At 33.5% G+C, this 26,723-nt stretch overlaps 1 long non-coding RNA gene across 2 annotated transcripts; it reads right to left on the bottom strand.

Moving 5' to 3' along the window:
• Positions 1-2,536: 2,536 nt before the first annotated feature.
• Positions 2,537-15,195, bottom strand: LOC128221353 (uncharacterized). Of its 2 annotated transcripts, XR_008258979.1 has the most exons (6): positions 14,917-15,195; positions 14,143-14,701; positions 7,854-7,940; positions 7,510-7,572; positions 7,168-7,226; positions 2,537-4,729 (listed from the first exon to the last, which is right to left on the bottom strand). It is a non-coding gene; the product is annotated as an uncharacterized LOC128221353 (long non-coding RNA). The 2 variants fall into 2 exon arrangements; XR_008258978.1 differs by having other exon boundaries at positions 14,143-15,195.
• Positions 15,196-26,723: the final 11,528 nt, after the last annotated feature.

Genomic DNA, 26,723 nt, shown 5'->3' on the forward strand with positions numbered 1-26,723 from the left:
ACATATTGTCAACATTCGGGAAAATACTTCAACTCGGGTAACACTATTTCTCTCATACCTAACAATATGTACTGTCACACTGGAAGCCATGCAATATTTACATAATATGAGCCAGAATATGAGAAATTACGTTACCAAGTGCATGGAATATAAATGGCAGCATAAAAGTATTACGTGTACTTACTTCGTTTGGCCAGCATCCAACTCTATAGCATTTCATACACTAAATACCCCTATATAACATTTGTTAATCTATGCCAGTATATGATGAAAAAGGTTACGTTTTGCATGGCATACACTTAGCAACAACAACGATTATTAGTATTAAACGAGTACTTACTTCATTTTATCAGCCTCCAATTGTTTAGCATTTTCTTCCAGTCTGTAAAAAATACCACAATGTGATTTAGTTTATTTAACCCTGAAAAGGATGAATAACTTTACCCTGTGCGCAGATTACAAATGGCAACTATAAGGAAAAGAAGTACGTCTACTTACTTTTTTCGCCATCATCCAACTGAATAACATTGTTTTTCAGTCTATCAAAAATACCATAATATAGTAATTATCAATGTGTGCCAGTATATGAAGAAAATTGGTTACCTAACAACGATAAGTAATACGTGTACCGAATGTTTTTTTATCATCAAACTGTTTAACATTGTTTCCAGTCAGTAAAAATACCGTAATAATATATGTATTATTATTATACCTCACGTGACCTGTCCATGTTAATTTATCATATACCCATTATGGGCAATATACTTTCGCCACACACTGACAGTACCGTTTTGACCGGTTGACATCATACTGTCACATAGCACACGCGTCTAAAAATAGGCATTTTTTGGTTCCCCAAGTCTGAGGTGGTAAGCGCTTACTAAAATATGTCGTAAATCTGGTCACTTCCGGTGTTTGCATTATTTTTTAACGACATTTGCACCAAAATGAAAACTAATGAAAACAAACAATAATTAAAGACTAAATTGATTAAACTTTATAGTTGTGTAATGGTGAAACATCTTTATATATGTATATAAATGTAACTGTGTTCGGTATAATAAAATTAATATTGCATGGCTTCGCCTCGGGAAACAGTTTTTCCCTCATGTTGACAATCTGTACTGTCACACTGGAAGCCATGCAATATAAACATAATGTATGCCAGTGTATTATGAAATTGGTTACCTAGTGAATTGAATATAAATGGCAACACAAACGATAAGTAATACGTTTATAACATGTTCTTCCAACCCGGAACATGAAAAGAAACACGAATTGATATCGGCACAAATCAAAGAAAAGAAACAAGTGTCATAAAAGGAATAGGATTACACAATGTTTAAGATATAATTAGAATAATGTTACCGAATTGGGAGCAACTAACAACTGTTTGGATATACAATTACTCTGGTGCATCAAACCATATCATTTCTCGTTCCCCTTTGAAAAATGGCCAATATCAACCGACCCTTAAATCACGGGCTCATACATTGTAACATATTAAAAACAAATTACGTTATTTAGAGTTCGAAATCAATTTAGAGTTAACACGATACCTTAGCATGAAGTTATTTCGATCTTCGGTTTTCCCACTCGTTTTGAACTTGATATCACACAGCCGTTCATGATTCAAGATGTTAGTTAATTAATAGCAATAAAGTTTTAAGACAATGAACTATGTTTCTTTTAACAATACGCGATGAGTTTGAAATAATTTGCAATATTTGTTTTACGAAATAATAATTTGTCATTCTTACTTTGTTTTAACCTCAGGTTTAAACCTTAAAATACAATTATCAATTTCATTTGATAAACAGACAGAATATTGCAATAGAGTATCAAAAAAAAACCTTTTCAACATAAGGACATTTAAATGAATATATAACCAAATAGGATTTGTCTTTCTAGTACCTTTTATAGGCCTTAAAATCAACAAATCAGTGTTGAATAATCACATTAAAAATCAGCTTCAAATTTCATTTTCTTAGCAATTTGGAAATTTTATTTGTTTGAGCGCTCGAACATTGAAAAACCTGATCTCATGATGGGACAGAACAGGCCAAATTGTTCGAGCGCTCAAACAAAATTATGCAGATTGCTCATATGCGAGTGGTTGGTTTAAGCGATTACACAATTTGATAGTGGTGCCAATTTGTTTGAGCGCTCAAACATTTTTCTCCAAAAACAGTTTGTTTTGGGCTCCCTTACACATTTTCAAATTCAAAGTATTTTGTTTGAGCGCTCAAACATTTTCCAGTAATAGCATTGTGTTTGAGCACCCCAACACATTTCATTCCAGGCATTTTGTTTGAGCGCTCAAACATTTTACCAGTGTGTACAATCTGTTTGTGCAAACATTTTTTCAGTCAAGGCATTTTGTTCGAGCGCTCAAACAATATGTCAGTGAAGCAAATCAGTTAGAAATTCTCTATAAAGTTAAGATTAAGAGTAATAATAATAATAATAAAAATAATAATAAAAGCTTTATTTACTGAAGGTTACACATTTTATGAGAACATAATCATGTAAAGAAGCACCGCAAGGAAAAAGGAATAAAGGCCATCAGATAACAATTAGATAATAAATTATTTCTTACATAAACATAAACAACACAAGCTCCATCTGTCACAAAATATGACTGTCTTCATTTCACAATAACCAGTTTAGTAATAAATGGTTGTCTGTTTAGCTAAATTTAGAGAGCAGACTGCAAACTCTCTAAAGTGACTGATGCGACAAGCTTATGATCAAGATATTCTGCCCATACACATTCTGACTAAATGTGGTGATGATTGGAGATGGCGTGTTAAGTTATTGATCAGACAATTCCTATTTCAGTAAATTTATATAATCAAAGCATGATAATTGTGTGACTCAAGGGATAGGGCTGGTTAATAAACTTTGTCCAAAAAATTATTCCTGTACACATTTTGAACAAATGTGGTAAAGATTGGACAAAGCTTCTACAGTAAATGATATGACAAGACCAATTTTAGGCAATTACTTTTTTTAAATGTAATTGAATCTTGAATGAATCAAAAAATGCTGCTTGATATAAACCTTGTCCCATATAATAATATTATGCCCATACACATCTGACCAAATTTGGTGTTGATTGGACAAAGATTTCTAAAAACAATTATCATGTAATTTGATGTAATTTCTTTAACTAAAGGTTGTTTTCTCTTGAGCAACTGAAGCGAAATAGCTGTTTATCAAATAAGTTTGAGATATTATGCGCTTGCACATTCTGACCAAATTTGGAGAAGATTGGACAAAGGCCTCTTGATAATTGATAAGACTATAATTTGGAGGCCGCCCGCCGGACAGCTGATATATCGTTTGTAAAACTATAACCTGATCTGCTCTAAAAGTGGTCATATTCAAACGGCAAAATAATTATCTGTAGCATGATTATAACTTAACAAATACAAGGTTAACTAAATATGTATTATACAAAAAAAATCATATGTTATCAATACAACATCAATTTTATGACATAGTTTTCTTTTATAACAGCTCAGTTATATGTCAAGAATAGCTCAATTTAACAAATTACAATTACTTTGCCCTATTTCATTAATCTACAGTATGTATATGTGTCATAAGTGCATCAATAAAATAAACTTTTGCAACTAAAGGTTGATGATCTTATTGAAGCACAATATCTTATATATTCTGCAGCATTGATTCAAACAAACATCAAAATCATTATCTTTAATATAAGACTGCAGCAGCTAATTGTATAAAACTTGGATAAGTTGTCCACTGGTTTCTTTAGGCTACTGTGCAAATCTAAATTATTCCATTGGTAAATAATAATTATCTGAAAAATATTGACCAATCAATAAACATTTTGGGCAATTTTAACCATAGCAAAGACTTAACCAGTTTTATACAATTAGCTGCAGAATTAAACAAGAGCTCCGCCTGTGGGTGCTATACGTTCATCTGATTTTATGCTTTTACGATTTATTTATATATCATATTGTACATTTGATAGTGAAATGGTATTCCAAAGTATGAAAGTGATAGCTTTGATAGTTTGCATGTAAGTGACCCAAGCACAAAACATAAAAAATAGACTTGCTAATAATTACAAATCCAAAAATACTAAAATATCCCCCATCCTCCCCATACCCTTCCAAATGTGTGACTCAAAAACCTGTTCAATATATTGAAGGCATTATCCATTTATTGTCTAGAAAAAAAATGAAATAAATTCAACAAAAATTAAAGAAGCTATGTCCAATTCTCAAAATCAACCGAAATCCATCAAAATTTATGTTTTTCCCCCCCAAAAAGGTAAGACTCAGCATCTTTAGGGTACAATGTGAAGAAAGGTATTAGATGAACAAGTCGCAAAAGTTTCAAAGTGATAGCTTTGATAGATTCCAACAGTGTTAGTGACCAAAACGCAAAACTTAACCAACAACGACAATAGCTCGTCATTTTTTTTAAAAATCAGATGAGCTCATAAATATATAAATTTAACAGATATAATTTCTATATTCTGTTTACTTGCCACCAAAAAGAAAAACAACATTTTATACAGATAGGCACAATGTGAAGAAAGAACCATATATATGTACATTGTATAATTATACTCCATACAATAACAATAATACAAATCTAATGATGTCTGTCTGTGCCTCTCAATTTTTCTTCGGTGAAGCCTTCCCTACTCTACACTTGTGTTTGTCCGTCAAATACCTTATGTAATACTCTGAAGAAGAAGAAAGGTTCATGTTATGAGCTTTAACTTATGATTCCCCACAATTTAAAGTTTATATTTAAAGCTGCAATCTCACAGATTGAACGTTTTGACAACTTTTTTATTTTTTGTCTTGGAACGAACCAATTTTTGCGAATATCCATGGAAACCAGTTATATAAAACTGCTGACAAAAAAATAAGAACGCAGATTTTTTATATATATAAGATAAAAAATGGATGTTTTATGCATTTTTTTAACTCGCTAGTAAGGGTTTAAGCGATAAACCATTAATTTTCGAACGGAAATAGGAAAATATACGATCTGATTTTTTGTCAAAAACAAAAAATAAAAAAGTTGTTAAAAAAGGGATATCTGAGAGAGTGCAGCTTTAAAACAAACCCAAAATCAAATATCAAGCAAGAGGGCCATTATGGCTCTGATTTGCTTAACTGCATTATGACAGATATTTGAATGAACTGAAATGTTTCGCATATGACAATACATAAGATTGGTTTGTTGATGTCTAAATGAGTTGAAAAGCCCTCTTACAGTACAGTTAAACAATATGTACACAATCACAAATGTAATGGATGTAGGTAAGACGCATCTTAAGAACTAAACATAAAATTAATACTGGATACCAAGGCTCTGTGCCATGGGATTTGATGATTTTACTAAATAATCGTATAGAAAATCAGGAATCCCAGGGGTGATGCCAGCTTTGACCCAAGGGTCATTTTTTGAACAATTTTGGTAAAGAATCACTTTACAAGTCTACATACTTAAACAAAGCTGTCACATGAGTGCCGAATACCCCTGGATACAGTAATGACGAGCTATAACAAGAGCCATCGTAAGAAAGGGCGTTCGACTACGCCGCTTTGACTTAGAATACAATAACAATGTAATAATACCAAGTTTGGTCTCTTTATGTCAAACCTAACTAAAATTATTCGATACATAAGGTGCTTTGATGCTGCCCTCTCACAAGCCCGCCCAAACATTCAAATAACTTGATTTTCCATTATGAAAATGTGGTTAAGAATATACAAATATGCCTTTCAAATGAAATTGGAAAAAATTCAAAATATATTCAAGGGCCATAATTTGTATTTAGGCTTAAAACAGAGTTATGTTTCTTGTTGTAAGATGGTCGTAAATTTGAATTTTATTAAGTGCATCTAATGAACAGTATAAAAGTGATGGTCCTGAACAATTGTGTGAAGTATTTAGTCAATTGAATGAAGGGTATAGAAGTTATTAAACAATATCCCAACCTGCCATAAAACTTAAACCTAAGTTCCATAGTCAATCAGGGGCCATAATTTGTATTAAAGATAATATGGAGTTATCTAACTTCATTATGTGATGGCTCTGAACATCTGTGTGAAGTATTAAGTCAATTGAATGAATGGTATTGGAGTTTTAAGTGAAAATCCTAACTTGCCCTAAAACTTTAACCTGCCCTAAAACTTTAACCTAAGTCAATCAGGGGCCATAACTTGTATTTAGGATAATATGGAGTTATGTAACCTCATTGTGTGATGGTTCTGAACAACTGTGTGAAGTATTTTATAAGTCAATTGAACAAAGGATAAAGAAATTATTAATAAATATTCCAACTTGCCCTAAAACTTTAACCTAAGTTCCATAGTCAATCAGGGGCCATAATCTGTGTAAAGAATAATATGGAGTTATCTAACCTCATCATGTGATTGCCCTGAACAACTGCGTGAAGTATTAAGTCAATTGAATGTAGGGTATTGGACTTATAAGTGAAAATCCCAACTTGCCCTAAAACTTTAACCGGACGCCGACGCCGGGGCGAGTAGTATAGCCTACCTTTTCTTCAAATAGTCAAGCTAAAAAGGTAACAAAGGGCAATTACTCTGTGGTCAGCTAAAAAGAGTTATGGTTTTTAATCATGTTAGGGAAAACGCCGTATATTTTCTGTTGAATTCAATATAAACAGATACATGAATGGACCTTCATTATTGGGCGTGCATTATCAGGATTATGTCATAATATTTATTAATTTGACATGTTTCTAGACAACCATATGAATGTGTATTTAAGGTAGAGCATAATGTCATTGTAATGTTTGAATGAAACTTTTAAAAGAAATCCAGTTAATAAAATTTTAAAATTCGTCCTAGGGTTATGTCAATGTGATTTGAAATTTCAATGTTATGTTCCTTTTCGCATTGAACACACTTTAAGCTGTGACGGTATGGGATACATGTTGGGGTCAAGCTATATTGCAGCAAATTTATGCCAGAAGATCTTTATGAACTCTAAACCCAGCAACATGTGTATTGTGTTTGGGATATTTCTACTTACCCCAAAGTTCTTGTGTGTAAATTTCTTTTCTATTTAGATCTGATACTGTTTTTGAACTAAATGAAAAAACACAAAACAATATCTTTTTTTATGATGACAGCATCATACCAAATGGTCTGCCTGTCTTCCTCCCACTTAACCCACACCTCCACTCCATCACTGAAGTCCTGCAAAATGATAACAAACAAGTTACATATTAAAATAAAATACTTTTTAAACTATCATCATCATCAAAGTCCTGAACCTTTTTGCTTCTTTCAAGAATTAATTATAACATATGCTTCTTTCAAGAATTAATTATAACATATACTAAGTATCTGAACATAACCTGTACTACACCACTTAATTTCATTTGTCCGAACTTAAGTTGATTACGGCATACTCATATCATCACAATCAATTACATTTACTCAACAAATTTCAAAGGAACTGAAAGTAATCATAACTTACTTCTCTCATTAAGGGTTCCTCTTTGAATCGACCAAAGGCTCCCTTCAGCTCATCATAAGTTTTCTGGAAGCAAACACAATCTTTTACAGATATATTTAACTAAATGATGTCAAAAGGACCACTACTCTACATATCCACATACCCAGTTTCAAGTCAATATTTGTATCACAATATACAAACTGAATTCAAAGTTTTACATGCCAGAGAAATAAACAACTAGGCTATGACATTAACATGACCTCTGCTATGAAAACCAGAAAAGGTAATCAGAAGCAACCTTCAAGAATTAAAATAATAACATTTTTATAGACGGTTATATTGGAAATATGTTATGTTATAATTACCTTAAACTCTTTGAACTCAAGTGATGTTGAGGATTCCTCAGTACTTGCAATTACCTCTAACTGCAATGACTCTATGTCATCTTCAGTCTGAAAGAAGACATTAAGACAACCTTAGTTTCTATGTCATAAAAGTCATAAAATCATTAATGATATTTTTCCTATTTTCCTAAGCATTGACACATTTTAAATTATACTTGTACACAGAAACACAGAAAAGTATAAATTATGGCTAAATCATTCAATAAACTGACTTTTATTTACTTATGTTAAAGCATATTTTCCCTTTAAAGTCTGCAAAAAAAAAGAAGTAAGAATCTTAGTTCGAATTCACAATGAACATAAATTACTAAAAAATAAAGACTTTTATATTTAAGTACATATCTTATTTTAAAAGAAATACTGATGTTATATGTGCCTGTCAAAAAGCAATCAAAAAATCAAAGTAAAAAGTAAACAAGAACCGCCATGTGACAAACCGGTTTTTAATGATTGGCAGAAGAGATTCAGTTTAAATTTTAATAACAGCTTTCTTCTAATTCTATGAGTGACCTTGATCCTAGAGGCCCGTAACACAATCCCATGGATGAATAGTCCTCCATAAACTCTTCCTACATATCAAGCTTGCTCACAGTATGTCAACCATAACTAAAGTTATTCAGTAACTAGCTATACTATATTTTTAGCATCAGTGACCTTGACCCTAAGGAGCTAAAAATGGCAATCCCATGAAAGGTCTCCATAAACTTGTCCTATATACCAAGTTAAGTCACAATATCAGGGCTTCCTTTAAATGAAGCTTGAAAGTGTATTACTCCCTAGAATTTGGTTAAAAAATTTCAAAATTGATTCCTTGGAAGTACAAAAACTTCCATAAGTTTGAAGAAAACTTCCAAAGTTGAAAGCTTTAAAGTTCAAAATATCAAAACCTGGTGTCAATATTACATTTATGGTCACAATTTCAATGAATCTTAAAGTAAAATGAATTATTATAATAATATATTAGATTTTTTAAATACTAGTTGAAAAATAATGGAAAGATTTAAACTTCCAAATTTCAGTGAAAAACTTCCAATATTAATGTTCAGGAAGTTCATACTTCCAGTTTCAAATTCTTAATGAAAGCCCTGCACTATGTCAACCTTACTAATGTTATTCAGTACTAACCATTTTTTTCATTCGTTTTTAGCTACCGTGACCTACCGAGGATATTTTTCAGCGAGTGAACACCATATTCCAAGAACAGATATTACATTAAAATGAATTGCCGTTTTTCAGAAAAGATGCAAACCTAACAACATTAATTTTCAGAAATGACTTTGTTGAAATTGTGTCCTAATATTTCAAAACAGTGAATATTTCAACTTGAGTTATTTGAACTGTTTGAAAGAGTAAAATATCACTTTTATTTCATTTATAAACAACTAAAATCCACCAGAAAGCCTATGATTAAAAATAAAAGCATCTAACTAAAAATATTAGTTTTAGTTTGAAAACTGTGCCATGATCTATCTGCCTTTCATACCAATGAATCGACGTCTAGATTAGGCTAGGCTTATCAGTTGCCGGATGCTATCCGGCATGACCTCCGCAATCGGAACATATCAACAGTTTTGAGTAGTGAAAACCTTTATGCCCTTCATACCAAAGAATCGGCGTATAGATTAGGCGAGGCTTATCAGTTGCCTGTTGCTATCCGGCATTACCTCCGCCAATCGGAACATATCAAAAATATTGAGTGGTGTAAAAAATGCTGCTCAAATTATGCACTTTTATTTTTGTATATGTTTGATAAAAGTTACTTTAAAGTAGACTTTTTCAACCCTCGAAATGTATGAATTTTTAATGTAACCGTAATAATAAATATTATATGATGTTTGTATATATTTCCCGATTGTCTTTAAAGTGACTAGGAAATATCATTATGAGTAATCACTATAGGTGTATAATATTGATGATATCTTGTGATTTATTTTTATTGAAGGAGATTTGTCTCCTTCTTGTGCATAAAGTTTTAAATGTGAAGCATATATATATATATATGCATAAATTGCTTTTATTGTGTTTGGGCATACTTATAGGGAAATAGACAATTGATTTGAATTACATTTTTTAAAGTAAGATAAAATATCTAATATCACATAACGGTAACTAAGGGTAACAAAAAGTATATGTATTTTATAAGTATCTATAAGACAAAATCATCTTTGTAAATGACGCAAATCAAAGTATAAACTTGTGATAATGACTATAATATTTTCCTACTATTTTGGTGCTTGTTAGAACAGTTTTGCATTAAATCTATTATGAATATCAATATTAATAATTCATTTAACTTGTATAAAACAGGTGATTCTTAATGGAGAAATTTTTGTTTCCTTAAATTTGAGGTTTCAAATAGAGACTGCCTTTATTCTGTATCAAAGATGTGTTTTATTGATAAAAAAGTATTTCTACCTGAATCATACCTTTCATTCAAATAATAATAATAAACTAATTTCATTTTATGCTTTTTTTTATTGCTATATGCAAATAAAGATCCGTATTTTTTTCCAAACATAATCATGAATAGTTTTGTTGATATTAAAAAGTCAGTTAAAATTGTATGAAGATTTTTATAGTGATCACTTAAAATTCAGGGGTAAAACAGATGTTAAAATCAAGTTAAATATCAACATTATGAATAGAAGAAATCAATTTATATAATTGTTATTTACAACTTTACAAAGTTAATAGTAAGTATTAAGAATGAAATATTTTTTTGACTTTTTGTTGATTTGCTTAAAATATGTGTGATCGGATGCCCATTATTAAGGTCAACCAGTATAAGTAAGAAAATTGGTCATAAATGAAGGTTTATTAATATAGTAGTGATATGATTATAGTTTGTTTCCTATGTCTGTATCGCAGATTGTTTAAATTTGTTTCCATCCCTGTTGTGTGATACCTACAAATTTTATACTCTGTTTGTATACAGACGATTCAAGGCAATTAAGAATAATCTTATACCAGAGTACAAGTTTTAATTTGCAACCAAACATGATCAAATTCAAAGAAATAATGTTAACGACTGGTATCAATATAATAAATAACACATGTTAACTCAATCAGAGTTATCATGACAACAAACCCGTTTGATTCAGATATTGATAAAAAAACATTTAGTCTATTTAAAGAATATCGTGGTCCTAGCGTGAAACAGTTTTTACTGACATTTTGAAAATGGTTAAAGATAGCATAAACAATTATTTAATTTCTCAGTTCAAATCAATTGCACTTTTTGATTTTAATTTGTGTACTTCTTTTGAATAATAATTTTTAATAATACCAGTTGCATTCACTATAAAAGTGAAGTATTTGTAAAACAGTAAGTTACTAAACTAATCCCCTGCTGTGCATCTCCTGTTTATTGCACTGGTGTCACAGCAGAGGCCAGTTTTTTGCGTATTTGTTTATTGGCTCAGGGCCATTTTAGAGTTGACACTTTTCAGTAGATTATCTCCTTGTCTCACTAATACATACACAATATGCATATCAAATGAATTGATAGCTCTATAACATATATATTTAAATCCACTTTAAATGCATGGTCACCATCTTTATTATCAGAATTAATTGTGAAGCATCATGTTTAAATCATATAAATCGGCTTTTATAGAAAACATTAATCTTATTCTTAGGCAAAGTAATAATAATATAATTATTATTTGAAAAAAACAACAACACCAACTAAAAGAGAAGTTGTATTGTCCATTTCTATACATAAAACCTTTAGAACTGCACCTGTAGCATGATAGTATTTAGCAGATTTAAATTGACTTTGGAAAAAGGTAAACAAATTAAATTGTCTTGAAAACATTTTTTTTATCACATATTTTGTTACGCAAATGCATTACAGTATGACATGACAGTGAATAATGTCTTCGGGCTTGCTCAAATTCTTAATTTTATATAGCATTGGGCTTGTTCAAAAATTTACTGCAAAGCTGTTGTATATAAATTCCGGCTTGTTCATCCGTAAGTCTAATTTTAATGATTGTAAGGGGATGAATAATGATATATGAAACAATTCTGTTAAGGCCAAAAAAATAAATATGTCTGGTTCAGGAAACGTTGTCCCAAAAAATTAGGAGGGTAGGCATTTTTTCCATTTTTTTTTTTTTTTTTTTTGGACGTATGTTGTCTATGTGTAGACGATGCACAGAGCAGTCAGATCACTTTGTAACTCCCAGCATGTGGTATTGTGATGTGTGCTTGTTTCAATGCAGTCATTTAACCACATAATAACAGAGCATTTCAACCCTGTATTATCTGTAAGGACCACAATGGAAATAAGGTTTTATTTTAACTCTTTTTTGTGTTATCCTTGACATAAATGTTATATATGTTTATACATGTTTAAATTTGTATTTGTCATGTTATATGCAATTTTTATGTCGAATAAATCTATCTAATCTATCTAACCATGTATCATCTTTGTTTATTCACATTATTTTCCTTTTCTATGCTTGCTGTTTATGTACCCTATGCCTTTTAGTCACCCTCTGTACAATGCTAACCTGCACAAAGAGTTCACAAAAGAGATTCATGTACAACCTAGTATTTTATAAAAAATCCATTTTTTAAAGATTTCTGTCGACAATTTTGTTTAAAATATCTTGTAAAGATAAGTCACTTTAATACATCTCTTTTGTGAATTCTGTCATTGTAACAAATGCACATTGTGAGTGGTGTTGCACAAAATCATATAAGGCATTAGCTAGGCAACCTTAGTGCACTGAGGACCTAGGGGTCCAGGTTAGAAGAGCAACAAAAGTATTATCCAATACTTTGTGAGTTTAATATTATTAATTGACTGTTGATATATTTCCCAAACACAATTATTAAAGTACAAAATGCGTACATTCAATGACATGGCAATTTTTTCACTGATATATATTTAATGACATTCACTGAAAATCTTCTGATACTTTTTTGGAGTTTTATGGCCATCAAAGTGGCTGGTGAACACGCCATGGGCGCCGCCATTGTTGTGCGCTCTATTAACCCAAAGATCGATATAAACGCGCTCTATTAACCCAAAGAGCAATAACTACAGAAAAGAAAATTTTCAATACGCAGTATAGCGGTTTTCGGCCGCGATTTCGAAAAAAAAGTTTAGGGTCGGCGGGTAAAAAATAGGGTCGGTCGGGTTTCCTGAACCAGACATACTTTTTTTTTTTTTGGCCTAATAAATTTAAAAAGTTAATTAGGTTTTCATAGCAATTAATATAATATTATGTAAATACATTTTTCGTACTTGTGTCAACAATAACTATTTTGACAACTTAGACCTGCGAAGAAATTCCCCCTGAATACTACCAAAACCCCTGAGTTTTCAGCCATTCTGAACAAATCTCTTAGAATGGTCTCTAGAAATATGGCATACATGTATGTTTTCAGAGCACATAAATATCAAACTACTTTCAAATGGTACTCAGCACAATTTCCATCTTCTTAGCTCATGAATATCAGTATTACTTCCAACTACTCTTAACAAATCCTTGACACCAACATGATTTCCACCAACTCGGCTGATGAAGATCAGAATACTTTTCATTTACTCTAATGTACCAGTCAATTGTAACCACCCCCCCTCCCCCCAGGTCCAGGGGTATACCGGGGAAAAGGGAAAAGGGCCGTGTGTTTATTTTCCAGGTGCCCCCGCAAGGCCGGGTAACTGCGGTGGTTTTGTCATAGCCGCAAAAATTAGCAGAGAGTGGGCCTTATATAGGGTCTCTGGGGTGCGGGGGCATATGGCCAGGGTTAAACCATCAGTTCGTCCCTGGAGGGCGGGGATTTTTACCCGGGGCTGGCTCGACCGAAAGTAAAAGTTCCGGCTATTCCCCTAACTGGCGGGGGGGGGGCGTGTGTACAATTGACTGGTGCATAAACAAATCATTAACACCAGCATGATATCCATCTACTTAGCTCATGAAGATCAGAATGACTTACATCTTCTCAAATGGTTAACCCCAACATGATTTACAAGATCTCCTCTGCTCATGAATATAAGAATACTTTTCATCTACTTGAAACAAACCAATAACCCGTGCATGATTTCCCTTTTATTGGCCCATGAATATCATAATACTTTCCACTCCCCTAGAGAAATAATAATGACTTTTATTGAACAAAACCACCGCATTCACCCGCCACTGCCATCTAAAAACACAGCCCATTTCCCCGGTATAACCCCGGACCTGGGGGCCGCGCTTACAATTGACTGGTGAATAATAAAAACTGTTGTTACCTGTATATTCCGATATAATATGTATGCCGTCTTCGTCTTGGCCTCAATTAGCCGCAATAACTTCCGGTAGGACTCGTTCACCAGTAAATGTCAACAAATAAAGTCTCACAGGTACATTTGTTTTAGGGACATCACATTGCAGAGTTATCAATTGGAAAACTGTTCCGTATTTATGACGAAGGCACTTAATTCTTCAGCATTTGTCTATCCTCTTCCCATGGATCATCTTGTCCAGAAGTGAGGAGAAGGTGTTCTTTGACCTCTTGGTGCGGTATTCCAGTTATGTTGTTGAGCCTGAGGTTAGACTCTAACCTCTAACTTAGAGAACATTTTTTCCCTTTCAGCACAGAAGAGATTGCAGTCAATCAGGTAATGAGAAATTTATGGTTTCAGGTTCTCCACATAAACACCAGGGTGAGTCTTTGACTTCAATTCTGTGGAGGTGATCATTAAATTTGCAGTGCCCCCTCTGAAGCTCTTGTAGAAGAATGCGTTGGTTTTATTTTGTCCGCCATCTTAATCTCGTGATATTTGGACATGACGTCACAAAATTACGTCACTACAATATATAATTATACATAATATATATGCATGTATATTTATGTTGACAATAGTCAACTGTGTTTAAGATTGCTTTTCGGGAGTATTCCCGATTAGAAAAAAAGCATTCGCGGTGTTGATTGGTGTATTTATGTTTAACATAGTCATATTGACTCTAAGCAAAATATCCACATTTCAATTTAAAAGAAAACAAAGCTTAACTCGTTTACTTACTTGAACGGTTCCAGTGTTGCTTGCTTCGGCTATTCTGACCTATCCAACATAGGTATCTCAATAACAAGACGGAACTTATTTCAGTGTGTCTGTGTTTTTGTAATGCACTTAATTGCGCAACCAATCTTCTTTATATTTCCTCATTTCCTAGTCTTATTCTCTTCAATAAATACTTAAATGTATGGTACTCCATTAAAACACGCATGAAGTCAGCAATCGAAGGTTCAAGATGGAAAAGTCCATTACATCACTATTTAGGGGAGGTTATACAACTTCTTATTAAAGCCAGGCATTTTGCAAAACGTTTTTTCCACGTTTCAAATAATTCAGATATAGTCTTAAAATGACTTGTTCTTCACAATAATTTGTTTTGCTACATTTGTTCAACGAGAGCAAGGTTGTCCACAGCTTTACAAAGTGGACTCGCCCAAATGTCGGGCTGTTTCAGCTGTGATTTTCAGTATCGTGAAAATGGGTCGCCAATTAGTGGAGCGCGCCTGATAACAATCTGATGATTTTTTTTTTAAAAATCGCTCGTATTATAAAAAGACGACCAGATTGTGACCATACTTTGGAAGATAATAGTGTACGTGTAGAAGCAACCTGCAACGATGATACTTCTTATGCTTGCAGCCTTTTAGGTAAGTTCATTGCATGCTATACGTGTATATATTTTAATATTTTCTCTTCTTTTTGTAATACGTTGAGACTGTCACTATGACATGAAGTTGTCCGAAATTGGGAAAGTATCGCTAAATTGAGCTCATTTTTTTAACGTTCCGTTAAAAATATGCTCAATTTAGCGATCCTTTCACATTTTTGTTAATTTTGCTTTAAAATTTGAACTGCTTATTCATATAATGGTCCATCGGAAGAATGGCACAACTACATATTTTAATACATTTTTAATGCAAACTCGAATGCTAAGACCAAGTGTAAGTAAAACTTTTTAAGCAAAATTGGATCAAATGTAAGACTTGCAGTTTCTTTTTCAACAGCAATTCAGAAAGAAATATGAACATTTTATTAAATTGAATAAAAAAAGGCATGAACGAAGTACATATGTCTTGTTTGGTATCATTTTTTTGCTAAAAAAATGCTCACCCCTTATTTTCAGTGTTAAAGTAAATTTATTAAATTTACACAATAATAAGCAATAAAATAGTGTTTTTCTCACAAATTTATTTGATATAAACAAGCTCCACCTTTATAATTAGTTAAGCTCCACCCTCTATCAGATTCCCTCTTCTGATTGGCTAAAGGAATCAGATGTAGAAGATGATAATGCTTAATTGACATTAGGGCTCTTTGTTAATCTGATATTGAAGTTTTGTGGGGATGAGAAGTTTTATGACTGTAGTAAATAAATAGCTGGAATACCCAGATTAGTGCTTTTAATTTGAATATGATAAGATTCAATGTCTTTTCCCTTAAATTCTTGTTTTGTTTTAACACAGAATGATAATTTTAACAAATTTAAAACAGTTATATAGTACACAGTAAAATGCATTATGCCACTCCCAAGTGCAAATATTTTAAAACTATTCAGTAATGTGCTGTATTATTCCAAACTTTAAAAGCTGCACTCTGACAGATTTACCATTTTTACAACATTTTTTATTTTTTTGTCTTGGAAAGAGCAATTTTTTTGCGTAAATATCTGCAGACCAATTCTTATAATAGTTCCTGATTGACCAGGCACTTTTGAGGATATGAAATGTTTTAAATATTTTAAATATAAATATTAATTTGAAAATGGGCATACAGGTGCACAGATTTTTTTTACCCTGGATGGGTCGAAACAAGACTATAACTGGAATTAAATGGTAATTCTTGAACTGATCTGTATTATAGTTAAATTTAACCTACAGCGGAAAGGCAGAAATATGTTGCCCGCTCAATAACTGTATAGGCAAAATATCTTGGACATGTTAGATAACTAAATCACTCTAGCCACTTGAGGGTTATTGCCCTATAGAAATTACCTCAAACTGGTCTTGCATGATCAATTACTATTATTGCTGCACTCTCACAGATATACCATTTTTACAACTTTTTAGCTCACCTGTCACTTTGTGACATGGTGAGCTTTTGTGATCCCCTTTGTCCGGCGTCCGTCGTGCGTCGTGCGTCAACATTTTACTTAAAAGACATCTCCTCCTTAACCGCTGGGCCAATATTAATAAAACTTCATAGGAATGTTCCTTGGGTGGTCTTCTATCAAAGTTATTCAAAGAATTCAATTCCATGCAGAACTCTGGTTGCCATGTCAACCAAAAGGAAAAACTTTAAAAATCTTCGTCTCCCAAACCACAAGGCTTAGGCCGTTGATATATGGTAGGTAGGATCACCAAATGGTCCTCTACCAAGATTGTTCAAATTATGGCCCTGGGGTCAAAATTGGCCCCGCCCCGGGGGGTCATGGGTTTTCTCTATATGTTTATAGTGAAAACCTTAAAAAATCTTCTCCTCTGAACTTACTTGGCCTAGAACTTAGATATTTGGCATGATTCATCGTCTAGTGGACCTCTACAAAGATTGTTCAAATTATGGCCTTGGGGTCAAAATTGGCCCCGCCCCCTTGGGGGGGTCATGGGTTTTCTCTATATGTTTATAGTGAAAACTTCAAAAATCATCTCCTCTGAACTAACGTTGCTTAGAGCTTAGATATTTGGCATGATTCATTGTCTAGTGGACCTCTACAAAATTTGTTCAAATTATGGCCCTTGGGTCAAAATTGGCCACACCCCGGGGCTGATGGGTTTTCTCTATATGTGTTATAGCGAAAACTTAAAAAATCTTCTCCGAACTCACAAAGACAAGTAACGTCTTAATTTAAACTGGATAACATATTTAGTACACATACCAATTTTCAATATGGGCCACATACAACAATTAATAACAAATATACATATATAGATACACACGTAAACTCAAGTAGTGACAAGAGGTTAGATTTTTGGCATGATATATCATCTAGTTGACTTGTACCAATATTGTTCAATCTTTGGCCCTGGGGTCAAAAATGGCCACACCCGTGCGGTCATGGGTTTCCTTATAATATATGTATATGAAAACTTAAAAAATCTTCTTCTCCGAAACCAAAAGGCGAAGGCCTTAGATATTTGGTATGAAGCATCGTTTATCGGACCACTATTAAGATTGTTCAAACTTTAGCCCTGGGGTCAAAATTGGCCACGCCCCGTCAATATTGTTCATAGGCTTAGGTTTTCAATATTTGTATATAATGGAAGAATGTGCAATATATGACAGGTGAGCGATTTAGGGCCATTTGGCCCTCTTGTTTATTTTGTCTTGAAAAGAGCAAACTTTTGCGAACTTATCTTGAAACCAATAATAAAGATTGCTGAAATCAATTCAGATTGTAGATTTTCATATTTTTGGTCGGAAATCAATGTTTTATGCTAAAGTGTTACTAACGGTTTAAGAAAAATGCATAACACATCAATTTTTTAAATTAAATAATTATACAAATCTGCGATCTGATTTTTGTCAGCAGTCTTTTGATCAATATATCCGTTTCCATGGATTTTTGCAAAAATTGGCTCGTTCCAAGACAATAAATAAAAAAGCTGTCACAACATTCAATCTTTGGGCTTTAATTATAAAAAAATCTTAAAATCGGCCTTGTCAGATCAATTACTTCAGAGGGTTTATTCCAATCATAACCAAATTTAATTAGAATGTGTATGAGCAGAATATCTTGGTCAGAGTCAATAACGAGCCATGTCACCTCAGTCATACTAGATTTTTGTCCCTTGAATTGGCAAAAATTGCCAACTACTCATCACCAAACTAGGTGTCCTTAATTTAGGTTGGTCACTTTTTGGGGACAGTTGGTGCCCATCTTAAAGAAATTATTACCCCAAATCTCTTGTATAACACTCTGTGTGTTCACGTCTTCTAATCTTTAGCTGGATTGGATAAAAATCAAAATCGAATCACTTCCATCTCATGCCAATTATGGCATTTTAGGTTTTAAGCAAGGTTTCAAAAATTGCAGGGTGCTTCAGGGCACATAATAATTAGTAGCAGGCTGTGTTGAACTGGAACATTATGAATTTGATTTGATTTTACAGATGTAGATGAACTTATGTCTGAGGATGACCCCCTAGGTGTATCGAACACAGATGAAGTTAAACAGTTTCGAATGCCTGTAGATGACTCCTACAAGTATCGTAACCGGTGAAATTGAACACTAACTGATGCCTGTGGATGACTCCTACAAGTATCGTAACCGGTGAAGTTGAACACTTACTGATGCCTGTGGATGACCCCTAGGAGTATCGTAACCGGTGAAATTGAACACTTACTGATGCCTGTGGATGACTCCTACAAGTATCGTAACCGGTGAAGTTGAACACTTACTGATGCCTGTGGATGACCCCTAGGAGTATCGTAACCGATGAAGTTGAACACTTATTGATGCCTGTGGATGACCCCTAGGAGTATTGTAACCGATGAAGTTGAACACTTATTGATGCCTGTGGATGACCCCTAGGAGTATCGTAACCGATGAAGTTGAACACTTATTGATGCCTGTGGATGACCCCCTAGGAGTATCGTAACCGATGAAGTTGAACACTTATTGATGCCTGTGGATGACCCCCTAGGAGTATCGTAACCGGTGAAGTTGAACACTTACTGATGCCTGTGGATGACCCCCTAGGAGTATCGTAACCGATGAAGTTGAACACTTACTGATGCCTGTGGATGACCCCTAGGAGTATCGTAACCGATGAAGTTGAACACTTATTGATGCCTGTGGATGACCCCCTAGGAGTTTTGTACCTGGTGAGATTGAACAGTTTCGGATGCCTGTGGATGACCCATACAAGAATCCTAACCGATGAAGTTGAACATTTACTGATGCCTGTGAATGACCGACTAGGAGTATTGTAACGGATGAAGTTGAACACTTACTGATGCCTGTGGATACCCCCCTAGGAGTATCTTAACCAATAAATTGAACAGTTTGGGATACCTGTGGGTAATTCACTAGGAGTATTTTACCCAATTAAGTTGAATACCTACTGATGCCTGTGGATGACCCCCTAGGAGTATCGTACCTGGTGAAGTCAAATACCTACTGATACCTGTGGATGACCCCCTAGGAGTATTGTTTGCAAGCACCACTAGTGGTAAATATTTATTACCTTATAGAAAAAAAACAGAGTAAAATTCAGTGAATATATAGGTTGCAAAACACTAGCTGTACTTTAACTAAAGGTACCCTTATGAGTTAAAGTAGAAGTTGGCCCGTAAAGTCATAAATTTGCAAAACTCTATTTAAATACATAGATAGATCTTTAACGGTTGGCTCTTTGACTGTTGGCCACTCCATCGCATTGTTGTACAATTGCTTGGCAATAACACTTAAACCGTTCCAGTTGCTCACATATTGTAAGAGACAATATGAATGTAGCAAAAGGTTTTATCTCTGTATTAAATAAATGTTGAGTAATGCCCCTTGTTCAACTAAACAGAAAGTCAACCACAACAAATGAGTGCTGACATTCCTCCGTGGCACACTTGTTTGGGTCAATCTTCTTTACATAATTCATAATAAGTACTTTTCCAATATGTTGGACTACATTTTTAGCTCGACTATTCGAAGAATAAGGAGAGCTATCCTAGTCACCCGAGCGTCGGCGTCCGCGTAACCACTTATGATAAAGTTTTTGTAAGAGTTTGTTTACCACCTCAAATATTTTCAAAGTCCATTGACATATGGCTTTGAAACTTTGCACACTTGTTCACCATCATGCCCCCAACATGTACACAGGAGGAGGTCACTCCATCAAGCATTTTGACAGAATTATGTCCCTTTTTCTACTTAGAATTTACGTTAAAGTTTGCGTACCACCTCAAATATTTTCCAATTCAATTGTCATCTGGCTTTGAAACTTTGCACACTTGTTCACCATCATGCCCCAGCATGTACACAGGAGAAGGTAACTCCATTAAGCCTTTTGACAGTATTATGCCCCTTTTTCGACTTTATGTTAAAGTTTGCGTACCACCTCAGATAATTTGAAAGTCCATCGATATATGACTTTCAAACTTTGCACACTTGTTCACCATCATGATCTCAACCAGTGTACAGGAGGAGGTCACTGTATCAAGCTTTTTTACAATATTATGCCCCTTTTTTTACTTAGAACTTACGTTTAAGTTTGCTTACTACCTCAGATATTTTCAAAGTCCATTGACATATGCCTTTCAAACTTTGCAGACTTTTTCACCTTCATGATCTGAACCTGTGAGACTTTATACAGTGGTATTCAACCACCCAGCCTAATTGAATAATCAAGTTAGATAACTGTATTTTGCAAATAATGGCCCTTTATTACCGGTATTAGACTTAAAAATTCTGGTTAAAATTTTGCATGTTACCAAATTTATGTTAATATCTCAGCACATTATGTGTTGCATTGAAATCTATTCTAACAGTGATCCATGCATGTTTCGCAAAAACTTTTCAATCCTTACACTGAAAAGCGGCGGAATAGTCGAGCGTGCTGTATGTTGGTACTAGTGTCAAATTTATTCTTGCAACAATGTAGGGTTTCATCAGAATGTTACAACTGATGAGTTTTATTCTAAAAGGAATATTGTAAATGTGTTGGATTTTTTTCTGCAAAATACATATTAAGTAATGTTATTGAAAATTGAATGATTTGCAAAAAAATCTGTTCAAACAAGTATCAATATTTTTTGGTTTGGTTTATTGGTAAAACTTTTTAAATGCAAGAAACTGTTATGATAAATTGGCTCAATTTGAACACATTTCAAGAACTATGTACATATAATTTCATTTTTTGGTTTCACTTTTCAGGAAGAAAAGTTCAAGTTTTCACAGTACAGAAAACAATGACATTTATTCAAATGTGGATGTAAGGAGGTGGCATTTCCTATGGAATAACTTTTTGTCTTAAAACTGTTTATACTGACTTTCTTCCAGATTGTTATTCTTGTTGCGTCAGTTTGGTTACATATATATATATTAACCCATTTAGGACAAAGCTTGCTTATAGGCATGTTGAACAAATGCAAGTTTCAATGTTAATCTGCTTGATTTTGTAATCTGTAAACCTCAGCTGGTGTGTAAAAAGTATTGCATTGTTTTGCACCTCTGCATTTGAATGAGTACCAGCAAAAGCCAAAACTAGCAGAAAGGTGTCTTATTGTAAATAATTATGATGTATGCAAACAATATGATGTGACAGTTTAGGTTATTTGGTGTAGATTTTTATGATGCATTTGATACATCTAACTTTGAATTTAAACTAAGGAAAACATGAGTATTGTTAAAAAAAATCAGCTGAAAGCTAATGCACTGGATCAGTCTATTGTAACCACTGCCCCCCAGGTCCAGGAAATAGCGGGGACTTTGACTTTCGGTCCAGCCAAGCCTTGGCAAAATCCCCGCCCTGCGTGGACGAACTGCTGGTGAAACCCCCCGCCAAATGCCCCCCACCCCAGGGACTCTAAGTAAGGCGCATTCCCTGCTATATTTGGCGCAAAGACAAAACCACCGCATTCACCCGGCAATGCGGGGCCACCTGGAAGGCAAAAACATGGCCCATTTCCCCGGCTATCCCCGGTATACCCCCAGACCTGGGGGCCCGTGGTTACAATTGACTGGTGCATAATGAATATACTTTAATTACACAGTTATGAGTTTTGACATCCGGATTGGCATCCCACCATTATAAATGGCAGTGTGCATAAAGTTTAACTCACGCCTTGGCCATAATTCAATTGGTAATACAGTTCAAAATATTCAATTTAAAGCAAAAAACTTAACAAATATAATAATTGTTATTCCCTGTTTTAATTGTAAAAAGAATTGCCAGTCAGATGCTGTCTCAGCTATAGTGTTGCCATGCTTTGATAACATGGCAACTTGGTACAAATGTTCATGATCCGAAAATGGTATGTTAAATAACCAAACATAATAATTACAGTACGGACATTAGCTAATGACTACGTTATGTCAGGAAATAAATCATATTCTATATCTATTTAAATACCAATGATAGATTTATGTTGAGTGTATTTATAAATATAAAATAATCAGTCCTATTCAAACAGGCATGTTTTTAAAACATAAACTAAATTTATTTACAACTAACATTTATGTTTCTTTACTTTTTTTGACTATGTAAGTAAAGAATTGTTGTCAACAATTGAAGGTTATTTCTCACACATTGGACTACATATAACATACATTTTACCTAATTTATTACTTAATATTTTAAATTTCGTTTTGTACTTAAGATATGGCAATTAGGGTATAGTTATTAGTTCTTGCTATTATGTATAAGAAATATTGTGGTAAAAAATGTATGCATGTTATGATTTATTATGCTTTTTGTTTTTGTGTATGGTTTGTATCCCATTCCTTGGCCCGATTCCAGACATGTTTACATTTAGTAAATCAAGTCAAAGTCAAAGTGGTTTTAAAGGTAAAACAAGATACCTTACACGTTAACATGATGGGTCAAAATGCCATGTATGTTTGCTTGACAAAAAAACCAGACTGATTCTGGGGGTGGGGTCGGGGGGGGGGCTCTTACAGATAATATGTTTGGTGTATAACATAAGATGAATGAGTTAATTGAAGATCAGATATATTCTTGGGGTAAATATCAAGTCCTATCTGGTGATATCAAATGTGTAGGGTTATCCTTAAACCCACCACAAACTATACAGAAAAGTAAATACCATGTTAAAAAACCACGTTTGTTTGCATGAATATAAAAATTCTGCGTCTTCTAACAATCTTGTACTGATTTTTTTTATTTACCTGTGATATTTGAATTGTTCTTATTAAGACTTACAATCAGATTATATAAATATTTTTGTATTTATTATTGATTTACATAACCATACGTAATTCTACTAAATTTTATTTCAAATTTATAATAATATCTTTTTTAGATTTTTTTTTATGAAATTGCCTTTTTTAAATATTGTGCTTATGTGAATCCTTTTGATTAGTTTTTGACATAGTTTTACATGTAAATAAGGTATAAGTTGTCCTAGACACAACTTTATACTAAAAGCCAAATGAGAATTATGAAGTATATACTTTCAAACTGTCTTGGCTTAAAATTTTCATTCCATGTTTTTTTTAATAAGATGCCTTTAAGTCTATTGTTTGAATTATGTGTAAAAAATAAAATGTAATAAAAATCATTGTGCTGTTTAAATTTTATTATCACGCCTTCATCAACATTTGTTGAAATATTACCAAGGAGATAACTGTCTGAACACCTAAGCACTGAAACTTCCATCAGTTTGTTTGAGCGCTCAAACATTTTACCAGTTTTTCGATGAAGGTATCACTGCAAAACTGGAAAATGTTCAAGCGCTCAAACAAAATGCCATTACTGAAAAACTGTTAGAGCGGCCTTACAAATTGCTTCTACTGGAAAATGTTCGAGCGCTCAAACAAAATGCATTGAGTGAAAAGTGTTAGGGCGCTCAAACAAACTGGTTTCACAGGAAAATGTTCGAGCGCTCAAACAAACTTCCAACACTTACAACTAATGTTATCGCTTGAACCAACCACCCACTGTATCTTCACAGCCTTTTGTTTGAGCGCTCGAACAATTTGGCCTGCTCAGTCCAATTTTATGAGATCATTTCTCTGTGTAAAGATTCTCTGTGTTCGAGCGCTCAAACTAGTTTGAATTATCAATGACCTAAGAAATTGAAATTGGAAATGGAGTCTTGGAAAATGTTTGAGCGCTCAAACAAACTTCCACCACTAACAAATCGCTTGAACCAACCATTCGCATCCAAACCGGCCACCTTCACCTAATTTTGTTTGAGCGCTCAAACAATTTGGCCTGTTCAGACCCATCATATGAGATAGTCACTCTGGATCTGGTTTTTCAATGTTCGAGCGCTCAAACAAATAAAATTTCCAAATTGATAAGAAAATGAAGTTTGAAGCTGATTTTTAATGTGATTATTCAACACTGATTTGTTGAATTTAAGGCCTATAAAAGGTACTAGAAAGACAAATCCCATTTGGTTATATATTCATTTATTTTCGAAAATGACAATAAAGTAATTAAATCGTGCAATCAAGAAATATAACTACTTTAAAAAAAAAAAGTGATATTAGAGATTAATTGGGAGGTGGCTAACAAATAGATGACTGGCATTGATATTTTAACATCGGGTGTCGTTATTAATTTGTTGAACGCATAGAGTATTTCTTCAGAAGCAAAGGCCTACTAATTTGTGATAAAGCATTAAAACAAATGTTGCATTTTAACATATCTTTACTGATGACGATATCTTGTTTTATATTTGTAAAGGGTCATGCAATGAAGTCACCTGTAAAGTTTCATTGTTTAAATCAAAACAGTAAGTCGGCCATTATGCTGTTGTTGTTGTTGTTGTTGGCGTTGTTGTTGGTCAATCTTTATGCCTCATTGTATTTTTGTAGAGGGTCATTCAATGAAGCTTCCTGTAAAGTTTCAGTGAATTTGGCCTGCAAGTTTCAAATGAGATGTTTTTTTAAAGCAAAACAGGAAGTTGGCCAGATTGTTGTTGTTGATGATCTAGCGCGATCTCTTGTTGTATATGGTTAGATGGTCACACAAGGAAGGTATCTGTAAAGTTTCATTGAAATTGAAGTGGTAGTTTAAGAGAAGATGTTTTTGTAAAGCAAAACTAAAAATCAGCCATTTTTTTCGTTGCTATTGTTGTTGTTGGTGATTAATCGTGACCCCTTGTTGTATTTTTGTAGAGGGTCACCAAAAGAAGCTTCCTTTTAACTTTTATTAAATTTCAGAGGAGATGTTTTTGATAAAACAAAACAGGAAGTCGGCCATTTTGTTGTTGACGTTGTTGTTGATCAATCATTATTGAAGAGGGTCATGCAATTAAGCTTCCTGTCAAGTGTTAGTGAATTTGGCCTGGTAGTTCCAGATGAGATGTTTTTTCTTAAAGCAAATCTGGAAGTTGGCCAAATTGTTGTTGTTACTGATCAATCGCGACCCCTTGTTGTATTTTTGTAGAGGAACACCCAAGGAAGCTTCACGTAGAGTTTCAGTGAATTTGGCCAGGTAGTTTCAGGGGAGAATTTTTTAACCAATTGTTGACGGACTGACTGACGGACAAACACACGGACGGACGACCGACAAAGACCGATCGCAATAGCTCATCTTGACCACTTCGTGATCTGGTGAACAAGATAGTCCAGTCTCCATTTACAAGTAAGAAAACTCACCTCAATTAGATTGGGGTAGTTTAAAATTTAAATGTGGTTTTGAATTGGATTGTGCAGTATAAATATTTCTTTAATAAGAAAAAAAACACGATATAAAACTGCCATTGAATGACGCCCTTAGATAAAATTTGAGAATATGTTATAACAAAAAGATGGCTTGCAACGTAATTTCATCCTCGTGACTCTTGATTAAAACTTATGCCAACGACTACACGGCCTGGGAAGATTTAGTGTCCATGCAAATTAAAAATGTAATAAAATAAATCATCTAAACAAGATATTCCGGACTCCATTTACAAATAATAAAACGCACATTAATTTTATTGGACTAGGTAAAGTTTGATATGTGATTTTGAATCTTGCAGTAGAAATATTTCTTAAATAACATGTCCTTTTTATAGATGTAAAATATTTCAAGCTGCTGTTTAATTCGATTCGATATAACAATAACAACGTACTATAAATTGCAAAAAAAAAGAAATAGATGATGTGTTAACCAAAAAAACAACACTTATGTGTAGTAAGAAAATGG

This window comes from Mya arenaria, chromosome 16 (assembly GCF_026914265.1).
Source record: "Mya arenaria isolate MELC-2E11 chromosome 16, ASM2691426v1".
Lineage (NCBI taxonomy): Eukaryota > Metazoa > Mollusca > Bivalvia > Myida > Myidae > Mya > Mya arenaria.